The following is a 12,635-nucleotide window of genomic DNA, read 5'->3' on the forward strand; positions in this document are numbered from 1 at the left end:
AACTTATGAGATTAACAGGACTGTCCATCACCTTCATGGTTAATTCTCCTCACCTTTTGGCTACCTAGTATCGGTGAGAATTTAAAACTACCTTCATCTCTGTTAATTACACTAACCGTCGATCGTCAGCTCCGCCAGTCGCAGGTTATTTCGTTGTGCCAGTTACAGAAGGATATGTGCTGGTGGAGCAAAGTAACTGGTTAAATAAACAAACAAATCATACTTTGTGGATAAATGGTGTTTGCGTAATATCTGTTGTATGAGAGCGGCATCACCCTCAAGGTTGTGCTGCATCACAGTCGTGCTGATACTCAGCACAACAGCACTCCCTCTTGTGTGATCTTGCTTAAATATATACACGTTTAACTGACGGCAAAGTGGAACATTTTGTATCTAGTCTTATTTCTCAAATCATCCTTCACTTACTGAGACAGAACGAAAGAGAGTGAGCCCGAGTGGAGATTTATGCACTGAGGCTCAGAGTTTAAAAACACCTGAACAAATGACTCCAGGTTTAAAGGGAAGAATTTTTTTTTTTATTATTAGTTTTCCACAGGAGAGTTCTCTGACGTTAAATCATGGCTCTGTTAGGTCTGGTAACAGAATACAGCCGGAATAAACATCACTGCAAATAACAGCAGTAATATCACATCGAGGCGATAATATCGTTATATCACGCTAAGCCTTGCTCAATAATGAAATCTCCTTTGCAGTGCAAAAACAGAATGCGCCCTTAATGCACGGGAGATAACTATCTATTGTTCACAAAGGCACAGAGCTAACTAAACTGACTAACATCTGCTCCTCCACCCAGCAAAACAAACAGCCTTTTTGCCTCACACAAACATGGTGGCGGAAATGTTTAACAGACAAACATTGCAAGGAATTAATTGAAAAGTGAAGTAAGAGGGAGAAAACCAATACAACAAGTTTTTATCCTGAATCATGCAGGTTTTTTGTCTGAGATTATGCATGCTAATCAGACATTCCTTTAAAAGAAAATCTGTTTCAGTTCAGATTTTTCAATAAGTATGTCAGCGACATGCTTAAATTGGGTTATTGGTTAAAAAAAAAAAAAAAAAAAAAAAAAAGTGCCATACCCCCTACTGCATTATCAAATTTACTGCATGGTCTGTGATCTCAAAGATCTGTGACAGATGGCGTCAAGCTCCGGTGATTAGCCTCAGAATGACCCTATTGGGATTGAGAAGCTGTTAAGACCAATGGGCTCTGCTCCATGTCAGGAACACCTGGCATACACGGGACTCAATGTAAAAAATGTCAAGAGCACAAAAAAAAACAAAAAAACACCAGCTTTCCACTAGGCTTTACGCATACAGGTAAAGGAAGCATGACTGGAGGCATCCAGGTCTCTGCAGGCATTCTGAGAGTGTTGTGGAACTGGAGGTCGCTGGGCTCGAAAGGTCAGCGCCATTGGTTTCCAGCTTATGGCTAAGGGAGTGGCATGAAGATCTGTGGAGTGAAGATGACAGAACGTTGACTTCCAGACCTCTAAAATACAGCCTGCAGGGTGATGGAACAGTGCGTTTTTTCAGCTGTGCTCTAAGCATGTATGCTGCATATGATTCCAATCTCTGAGGGGCACAAAAAAGTGTGTTTAATGGCTTTTCATAGATTTTTTATCCTTATCAGTGTTATTAACAAAGCTCAGCCACCGCCCCCTTAAACGATACAGCTCATCTCCACAATGCTACCTGAAAAAATGCTTTTGATTTAGTGCAATTTTTAGGTGATGACCTGTATCGTTTAAGGGGGCGGTGGCTGAGCTTTGTTAATAACACTGATAAGGATTAAAAACTATGAAAAGCCATTAAACACACTTTTTTTTTATAAAAAAAAAAATTATTAGTGTTTGCGAATGTCTGCCGGGTCAACAGTTCAGCTTTTTCAGCATCAGAGATCTCACAAAACAGCTTCAGCCTGGTGTGTTTCATTAACATCACAGTGGACATGTTTCCCTGAAGGCTTTTAAAGATTCATTGCATCGGGTAATTCACGTTGCAAGTAAATGCATGGTTGCCATCCACCGTCACACCCACCAGTGGCACACATGCTCAGTCAAAAGCTCTGCGTGCATAAGTATGGAGACTGGCACATTTTCCATCCAAACAGTAAATTAAACTAAGCTAACCCGATTAATAATAATAACAATAATTATAATAATTATAACAATAATAATTGAAGGATGGAAGGACAGAGCTCTGCTGAATTTTAAAATGATGTTGATATATCATACCATTTATTGTCTATTTCAAACTTTCATTTCGTTATTATTTTGCGTTATGAATAAACTTATAATTCTTGACAATTTCTTTCTTTTCTCTTCTACAACTTCATTTCACAGACAGGGGCACAAACGCTGATCTGATCGTGACCGTAAAGACACAGAGCTCATAATGACGCAGAAGAAACAGATTGTGTGATGAAGTAAACTGGATAATTAATGATGCATGTGGCTCGAGTAACTACCCCGGGGACACGGGATCGCTGCGGCTGTTTATGGTTTTCATTAAAACTGTGGGTTATTAAAGAGTGTCCTGTTTTTGCTCCAGTGATATTGTATGGGTGAGGGTTAGGTGTTAAAGTGAAGCGTCATTTCTGCAGGTTACCTATTGTACTGTATATTGGAGGACGGACTGGGGGATGGTACAGGAATATTGATTTGGATGGGGATTTTCAAATAATGGTTTGATTTGCGTACGTGTGTGTATTTTGTCAGAATAAAAACAAAAAAATGTATTAATAGATGACAAAAAAAACAGCATTTTGTGATAATTTGCATGACAATAAGCATTTCCTGCGAGCATTGTGGATCATCGTCTTGGTTTAATCTAACTCAAAAATAGCTTTTAGAATGTTACTAATGGTCTTCATTTTCCTTGTGTTCATTCCTGATTTGCAAAATAAAATCTCATTAATTGTGCATTATGAAAATATTAAATATCATGATGCGAATTCATTTCCGTATAATTTCCTTCTTTTTGTTCCTCCTAAGCAACCCTACTGTCAAAATTCAGCTTGCAGTTTCAATCCTTTTAAAGTAAAAGTGGATCGTTTTCTCTTTAAAAATTTAGTGCTTCTTGGTTTCTCACAAAGTTTAAATGAATATTCCTGATTTCTGCCCAAGAACAAAGAAAATCCTCAAACTCTGAATCGTTGCACAAACCTAAAATTAAGCCTCGTACATGCATATCAACATCAAAAAACAAGATTCATTTATCAATTTAGGAGCATGCACTTAATCTTTTATCTTAAGAATAGCTAATTTCTCTTGACAGAAATAATAAGACTTATAATAAGAATAAGTCACTTATGCAACGACAGTTACAAACTGAGACCCAAAAGCATTCAAAATTAATCCCTTTTCTCTGTAAAGCAGCACTTCTCACACAGACACACAGCGATATAAAAGATCAAAGTCAAGCGAGGAGAGAAACGACAACCGTGATTAAGCTGAGAGACGGCGCAAGAAAGGCAGATCTGCTCCTGTCCATTCATTCACATAGACTTGTTCACTGCTGAGGACCTTCCTATTTACAGCGACGTATAAATGAGCAATCTGCTTCCTCTCTAATGCACTCTCGTGCAAATGTGGAGGGGATGCAAAAAAAAACAATAACCTAGAGGTACCCGTGATGCAAAACCCTGACCGAGATATGAAGTCACGCTGCAGGAAGTAGTCGAGGCTCAGAATAGTAAGAAAAGCTAGACACCATTTAGATGCAAAGGAATAGATGCAGGTTAGAGAACGAGATGGGCAGTTTACATAAATGTTAGGCGTAAGACCAATGACTCAAATCCTCCATCTCTCGGCCATTATTGATTGTGCAAAGTCATACCAGAATGAATCATTTAACTTATAAATAGTTGATAATCATCATTTATATTTCTTTACACGCATAATATCCATACATGGTGTATACCGCTTAGTAGAGAGCAAGAAGAGCGTGCAAAGACTGGGGGAGGGATTCAAATACGCGATGCAGAGGTGTGAGGCAATCGTAATAACCACTCAATGTCCATGACACGTTCTGTCAAAAATAAATGTCATCCGGTTTGGACACTGTACGAACACCAAATTATTAACAAAGCAAAGCTATATACTGTAGGATATTCTCTGTAGTGTGCAGTTCTGTTTAACTTCCAGTTCTATACTGTACTTTGCATCGTGCTTTCTTCTTTGCATCTTGCTGCTGCTCTCACTAGCATTGGTTTTGCTGTATTTGGAAGCTAAGGTGCACTTCATGGCAATATTTTTTAAAGACATTGAAACGGAGAGATGATTTTTAATCATGATTTTTGAACACTTGTATACCCTTATGGGACCACGGGTGTACGACTTAACTTGTACACGACTGTACGTGTCCTTCCCTTTTTCAGTTCATATTAACAGAGCTTCTTGGGATTTGATTTCCTTATTCTGGTCAACCCCAATGCTTAGGACTGTTACTGTAAATAATTCACAAATAAAAATCTTACAACCTGAAATTTTCAACCAAACATTTCAGTTTGCGAGAGTTCTCCTTTCAGCAGGACCAATAAAGAAATATAATACATTTATGAATCTTTTACTGGTTTAGGCAGTCTGCTTTCAGATCACACAAACAATTAACCATTAAACAAAATTAGTAAACAAATACAGCGGCCAAATTACAGTGGCATTACTTGGCATTTCTCTTTCTCGCTCCCTTTTTTTCTATTTATAAACCTCTTAAAAATCTCTTTCCCTATCGCTTGGGCTTGAAATAACTTCCGACAACGCCTGTGCTTTTATTAAGTAACACAGCTGCCCATAAAGCCGAAGATCCATCTCCGCTCTATATAATAATGTACAGCCCAAACAGATGGAAGCTAATCTACGCCTCGGCTACAGAAAATGTCCATGCAGTGTTTCAAATAATGGCACTCAGATAGCCACACAATTACAGCTCTCAAGGCGAATTCAAGCCCTAATTTCCATGCTTGCACCAACTAATGGCTTCCCTGCAGACCCCTGAAGTAAAGAAAGCCCGCAACACTACTGGCTGAACAAATGATGAGGAGTTCTGGCTGAGTTCACCACTGATGCATTTAACTTAGTGCTATGCAAATCCTAGCTGGAGTCTAAACAGGAGTCTAAACCACCGTGCAGACGATTTCTCAAAATAACTGATTGATTAGACAATATAATTATCTGTATAAGCACGGCTCGGCTACGAAGAGAATTAGGTTGCTAAACGTAACAACTCAATAACAGGGACATGTACAGCTGACATTACACAATCAAAAGCTAGCAATAAACATAAGGTTTTATTTTTTTCTTTTAGTTTATTTTTAGTTTTTTGGCGACATTTCTATTTTTTTCCTTTAATAGATAAAAAACGTGACCATAGGTGATAAGTGATGTCAGGTACTAACCTGTCTCTCAAAATCATGTACGGTTATTTTACATTTATTATAATTATTAACTGTTAAAAGGATACGAGACGAATAAAAGTAAAAAGTATAAAAAATATATCTCCTTTTATGTGAAAGCTCTAAAAGCTCTTTATTACTTAAAAAATTTTTTATCATCTCTATAACCAGCAGCACTTTAACTTGAAAACTTGAGTATGTTGTTTTATGGGGTCACAGGGCATCACATACACTGGATGGGAATAGATTATTTTTACAGTGTTACTGCAACCACAAGCAGAATCCTAAATCTCTGGGTCTTTACTGACAGAGATCGGCAAAAGGATGCTCTGTAGGTCATTCTGCATGTGATCTGATTATGTGTCATGGAAACGTTATCTCATCAAGTGTCCTATTTCAGGACAATGAAGGAGATAAATGCAGAAGAGAAAAAAAACAAGTAATCAGTCTATGTTATAGGTAGGTCAAGCTTATAGGATTTTAGGATGTGTTGGATGCTGGGGAATTCTCAACAACATATGCATAAAAATAGATATTGATTTTTTAAATTAACAATGGCCTGGATTGTTAAAAGCTAATGGGTTTAATTAGTTTTAAGAATGAACCAGTCCCATTTATTTTTACATTACTAAAAGATTCCTTATATGAAATAGCTGCATATTAGCCAAGACATGAGACAGCAGTATGGTTCAAGTAAAAAATAAACCATTAAAATATTAATTACTTCCAAAAACATGTTGTAAAGTGTTTCATTTCTCTCATTTCACAGTGATATTAAACTGCATTAATATTAAGAAAAATGTAACTTATGTTATTAAAAATGCTATAATCTTCAGTTTTAGTACCGATCGCCCGTAATAAAAAGCTTAGTATTTGGACATTTTCTTTTTTACTGAAAACCTTACAAAGATAACAACCAGAAGCCCACAGAGCCCATCTCTCATTTCTAACCATGTCCCCAAAACGTACCGCGGCTCGGACTGAGCTGTCAATAGCAAGACGTCTCTTTTACTCAGACATCCAACTGCTTTAAAGGTCAAACTACTGTACAACTTTATAACCATCTACATTCTCGTCATATAGATTTATAAAGATGTGACAGGGTGTTGGGCGTGTGACAGGAGGTGTAACAATCAATTACACAAATAGATGTAGTTGTTTTGCCAATCCATATTATCTATAATTTTTTGCTACTTAACGGTTCTGTGCATGCAAAGACTGACAAGCTTGGGAACGTTTTCCTGTATTTGGTTGATAATGTACTGGAAGCATCGGGGACTCAGACAGCTAATGCTCTAAGGATCTGGGTTCAAACCCCGCCGTTGGGGAGTTGCCACACCCCATATTACTCAGTCATTGCATGCAGTGCCGGGTCCCAAGCCCGGTTAGAAGCCCAGGAAGGGCATCCGGCATAAAAATCTGTGCCAAGCTGTGTGCGGATCTGATGGTCCACCGTGGCTCAGTGCATGTACTAGCCTTAGGGCATTGGTGCCTCAGTGGTAGTTTTTCCACCCGCCATTCGTTCAATTCCCACCCAATGCCCAAACCACAACCACGGATAAAAAGGGAGGGTTTGTCAGGATTGGCATCCAGCGTAAAAACCTGTGCCAAGTTGTGTGAGCGGATTGAATAGTCCGCTGTGGCGACCACTCAACAGGGAGCAACAACATGTACTGTAAGCATAATTTGATAGGGATATTTGTCAGAATTTATCAGAATATGCTACCCATCCAGAAAATTATGAAAGAATGCTTCACGTACAGCTAAGGTTAGCATTTCCTTTAGGATGGTGTCTATCTATCTATCAATTCACCCTATGGTAAGCATTTATTGACAAGGTAGGCTGCACACTTTGGCAGGTTTCCAACGTGACATTTTTTTTTAAAGCTAGATAATACACCTGTTCTAAAATAAAGATTTTAAGAATATATTTTACATCAATTTCACGTTTTCTGGTATTATGAGAAGAAAAGAGTGTACCTTTAAAATGTGCTCTGTGTGTGTGTGCTTCCCTGCTGAGACACATTTGCCCTCCAGCAAGGAGAAGCTATTTGATGACATTCAGAGCTTTTTTTTCTACCCCATAAATTACACGATGAACAATGATGAAATAAATACAATGGCTAAATTAAAGCCATTCCATATCATATGTGGAGTTTAATCTAAACATAATGCTGTTTAAACCAGACAGAATGCGGTTTGGGATGTCAGCTTACCTAGTGACGCCGTGCTAATGGAGAAGATCCGAGAAGCTAACGGCTAATCCTACATCTCTCGTGTCTAACTGTCAGTAAGTTAACGTTAGTCATTTCTCGACTCATCTTCTCCTCATATTTATTCCACATTGTGCATTCTTCATTCGCGTTACCTACAGCCTCACGGTCAGAAGACCTGTCCTCGTAGGTGTACGTGTACGTCAGCTTGTACAGTCCTTCAATTCCGTTCAGTTTAATCAGCTGCACCTAGCTACCTAGCTAGCTGGATTATTAACGTTAGCACGCACGAGCGCGGATCAAAGAGCAGCGCGAGCATTATTAGCATCACTCGACATTATTGGAAAAAAAATGTTCACCTCTGGAAAATCGGTCTATATTCTCCAGATATTGTCTTCTGGTCCTTGAAGAGAATGCAGCACGTTTATATCTTCTTATACCACCTTCACTTGGTCAGCGAATGATGCAGCGATGAAATGCTACGCGAAACCTACCTCCTCCTCCTACTCCTCATCCTCCTCATAACACTCGTTTTCACTGTACATAGGGTCGCGTTCCGAATCACGCCGTACTCTCCTCAGAGAAGTGTACTACCTATGCTGTTAAACGCATCCTATACACCCTACACACCGCACCTATGTAATGAACGAGGAGCCGATTGAGACGCAGCTGTCATGACTAGTAGTTCCGCATTAGGAGCTAACCGAGTGGACTGTACCATTTCTGCGGGAAGAGGGGGAGTACTGACGCTTTCACGTTTAGCTCGCAGTACTTGGAGCCGACATATTTTACTCATTTAAATCTTAAACTTGAAGGTTGTCTATTATCATGGCTGACATTAATCATCTTTGCAAGAGCCTTCAATTGAAAAAAAAAAAAAACGAAATGGGTGTACGTTTTATTACCCCTACAGAAGCTTTATTGGTATGTCCAGGATTTGCATTCTTCTGAATAGGCAATGACAGGCATGCATATATACACCGATCCAGCCATAACATTATGACCACCTGCCTAATATTGAGTGGGTCGCCTCTTTTGCCATCATAACAGTGATGCCCTGACAGCTTACTATCACAACTAGCACAAACCTTTTCATCAATTTGATCTATGAGGCCAGTCTACACTCCCCCCATCCATCAGTGAGCCCTGTCCGCCTATAACCCTGTCATCACCACCTGTTTTCCTTACTTGGATCACTTTTCATAGAACCTGACCACTGCAGACCAGGAACATCTCACAAGACCAGTTGCTCTGACCCAGTCCTCTAGCCATGACAATTTGGCCCTTGTTAAAGTCACTTAAATCCTTACGCTTGCCCAGTTCTTCTGCTTGAAAACACATTAACCTCCATAAAAAAAGAAACGTTCATATACTGCCTAATATACTGAATCCATCCTACTTACAGTCGACATCATTACAACATTAAAAATGTAGCTACTCTGAGAAAGGCCAAATTGTGATGGCTAGACAACTGGGTTAGAGCAACTCCAAAACTGCAGCTGCTGTGGGATGTTCCCAGGATGCAGTGCCCAGCCACAGGACATAAGAAAATTGATCCTAGCAAGGAAAACTAAAGAACTGGTGACAAGGTCATGAGCAACCCAGGTTCGCTGATGCAATGGGAAGCGAAGACTGGCCTGCGTAGTCCGATCCAATAAAAGCGATAGTGTAGATCAAGTAGAGGAAACGGATAATGCTGGTTTCAGTAGAATTGTGTCAGAACACACAGGTCATTATTGTTTTGGTGGCAAATGTTATGTGTATTGTAATGTTATGGCTGATCAGTATAGATGGATGGATGTAAAAAGAACTGTCTTAATTTAAACTGCCCATGATGAATTATCTATCCATTCATCCATCCATCCATCCATAGGAACATGCTCATCCCAATCATTAGGTCCACCTTGGAAATACTGAAATTTTTTTTTTCAGAACTGCCATCATTTTTTTTTATGCCATAGATTTAATAAGGTGTTGAAACATTCCTTGGAGATTTTTTGTCCATATTGACGAGAGAGCACAAATTCCACGTGTTGTGAGTTCAAAGATGCTCTTTAGCCTACCCCACTTGTAACTAAATGTTTATCGAGTTACTATTAGCTTGAAACAGTCTGAAGATTTTGTTCTGTAAACCCTGCATTCTCTGTAAACCCTAGAGGTGGGAGGTGTTTGAAAATCCCAGATGTTTTAGAAATCCTTAGATGAGCCAACAACCACGTCCAAAGTCACATGGATCACCTTTCTTCTCCAGTTTGATATTCGGTCTGAACTTCAGCAGATTCTCATTGCCATATCTACAGTACATGCCCAAATGCATTAAGTTGCCACTATGTGATTGGCTGATTAGATATTTGTGTTAATAAGCAATGAATAAACAAGCAAACTAATGAAGTGGCCAGTGAGTGTGTGTGTGTGTGTATGGTTTATTTCATAAATATGGCTTATTCTAACTTATTGTAAATTGTAACCCTAAAATGAAAAATTCAATATTGTGACTTTTAATTTAGATATTTGCAAGGTAAACTTATTTTATTAAAAAGTGAAGAACAAAACACAAAGACACGGAGCAGTCCCATATTTCAGGTCAATGTATTTCAGTATAAAGAATAGCTGAGGTTTTTAGTCATCTACATTTTCAACAAAACATTTTATATACAGTCTGGCAGAACAATAAAATTTGTCAGATTTAAATTATGTGTATAAAGCAGTTTATCCAAACACTTAAGGCATTAAAATGCAAGTTTGCATTTATATGCCATCAAACCGCAGGTCAGATGAATGACAAGTAAAAGGTTCAATCAACAAGGGCATAGAAAATAATCATTAAAATAAGATCAGAATGAAATGGTTGTGTCAAAAGCCCACACGTTAACAAACAGTATTGAGAAAAGGCAGGTATTCATACGTGTGCAAACACACACACACACACACACACACATACATACATACATACATACAGAGACAAATTGTGAAAAAACAATGAATGGTGTAAAAATTTCACTTTCTCACCACCATAGTTGTGTTAGACAAATTCAGTACAAATTCAATAAACAATTCAGAAGACTTGATAACACACAATTTTATCTTTCAAAGAATGCTTTTTTTAAATGGCAAATAATCTGTTATATTTGCACTATCCTTATAAACTGTTTGCAAAAATCTCTATGATTCACTTGAGTTGTTAACCTTTTAATCGCATCAGACAGTGCTTAGAAACAAATCATTTTAATAAATATATTCACAATTAAATTGATTTTTATGTATGCTAAGAAGAGTAGCATGCGAGTTGAAGGGACAAATTATACCAGTAAAAAAAAAAAAAAAAAAAAAAAAGGTACTTATTCAAAAAACTTTGAACAATTACAGTAAGAACCAGCAAGAATTAGTACAAGTGACAACTAACTCATATAAAGAACAAAGCAGTACCAGGTTAAAGAAAAAAAGGAATAACATAAAAAATTGGGAAAATTAGCTAACATCACTAAGGCCAAAGCATAAATAAGAACTGGAGGTAAATTATATGCATCAAACATATACATGAACATTTTATTTATCTTAAGTAATGGGTTTTATCCAGATGGAGATCCTCTACCTGAAAACGCAAACATGGAAATTCCATCGGATGCATTTATATAATATTTTATGTGATCTGAGCAATTCGATTTAAATATGATCACTGCTACATCATAAAGAGGTATAAGAAAAAAATCATGTTTGAATGGACCAATGTGCATATATAAATACTACTTTGCATATTAATATCTTTCTAATCCTGGGCTGTTTAAATCCAGTCCTGGAGGGCCAGTGTCCAGCACTGTTTGGTGATCTTTCCACTCAAACATAGCTGATTTAACCAATTTAACATAGCTGAATAACTGTTAACTGCCAGACAATTGTCTGGTTTGGTGGATGCGTTTATGTGTTTTGTGACACTGGCCCTCCAGGACTGGATTTGAGCAGTCCTGGTCTAAATCTGTCTGACTGGAGATGCATTTGAAGTAAACATTTATGTGGTTTCTCATCCGGATTCAATCCAGATACCAGGTGTGAGTAGGGGGTAAATAAGAATTTTAGACCTTGGAAAGATTTTTAAACAGAGAACAGGGTTAAAATTTAGTCGAAGCTCAAATTCTTGACACTATACGAGGCTCTTCATAACTCCAATCAATGCTCATTAAAGCTGCAAGCATGAGAAAGCGCACAAGACCCACTTTTCCTCATTGTTACAGGTACAAATCCACTTCATCTGACTAAATCGATATATATATTATGAGATACCGTTAGCAAGCTGCAAAGCAAAGCAATAAGGTTATTATAGATATGCTGATAAAGAAAAAAAAAATCAGAATGAGATAAAGTGGGTGAGGCAAACGGCCCTGTAGCAGTTTTAATTGGTGTGACAGTGGTCAAGTTGCCAGAGCATGGCCTCAGACAAAGAAGTTGCATTGATTGTTAAAAGCCAATGTATATTTAACATCTAGTTCGGAAAATCTGTAATCACACAGATTGCACTCTTTTTTTTGCTTTTTGCACCGTTAGGTCATGGATCTATTGCCAAGGTGGCCACGAGGACAAGACATTAAAAGGGTTTATTCTATAATGAACTTGTACTAGCAGTTACTCAGTGACAATGGATGACATAAAACACAAGAAAGTTATAAACCCATATCTATTTCAAATGCTATAGGTTTTACACTAAAATTTACAGTAGTTTTTGTAAGCAGCATACTGGTTTATGTCGACAGGTCTACTGACGCCTACCGATCCCTGTGAGTAATGTGCTGGATGTTTATTGATAGTTGAAGCAGAGGTTGCTTTCTAGTCACCGTCACCATCCCACTGCTTCTAGACAGTGAACACAAGATTGTATGTAGCCTTATCAAAGTCATGCCCAATCCTTCTGGAAGTTAATCAAGAAATAGCAAAACATACAGTAGGACTTCATCAAGCCAACTGAGAAGCTTCATGTTATTCCCCACCATTCACTCAGTTCAAAATCCTGACACA

The 12,635-nt window shown here is 38.1% G+C and overlaps 1 protein-coding gene across 38 annotated transcripts in view; it reads right to left on the reverse strand.

Annotated features, from left to right (window-relative positions):
- madd (MAP-kinase activating death domain) overlaps nucleotides 1-8,304 on the reverse strand; it is a 69,452-nt gene extending 61,148 nt beyond the window's left edge. For 25 of the 38 annotated variants that reach the window (XM_053492556.1, XM_053492576.1, XM_053492577.1 and 22 more), the window contains exon 1: nucleotides 7,988-8,303. The gene's annotated coding sequence lies outside the window, so the exon portion shown is untranslated. Of the gene's footprint in view, nucleotides 1-7,987 lie in introns of all 38 variants that reach the window. The other 13 variants (XM_053492568.1, XM_053492566.1, XM_053492562.1 and 10 more) reach the window with 1 other exon arrangement.
- Between the last annotated feature and the right edge of the window lie 4,331 nt (nucleotides 8,305-12,635).

The sequence above is a fragment of the Clarias gariepinus genome, chromosome 3 (genome assembly GCF_024256425.1).
Source record: "Clarias gariepinus isolate MV-2021 ecotype Netherlands chromosome 3, CGAR_prim_01v2, whole genome shotgun sequence".
Taxonomy (NCBI): domain Eukaryota; kingdom Metazoa; phylum Chordata; class Actinopteri; order Siluriformes; family Clariidae; genus Clarias; species Clarias gariepinus.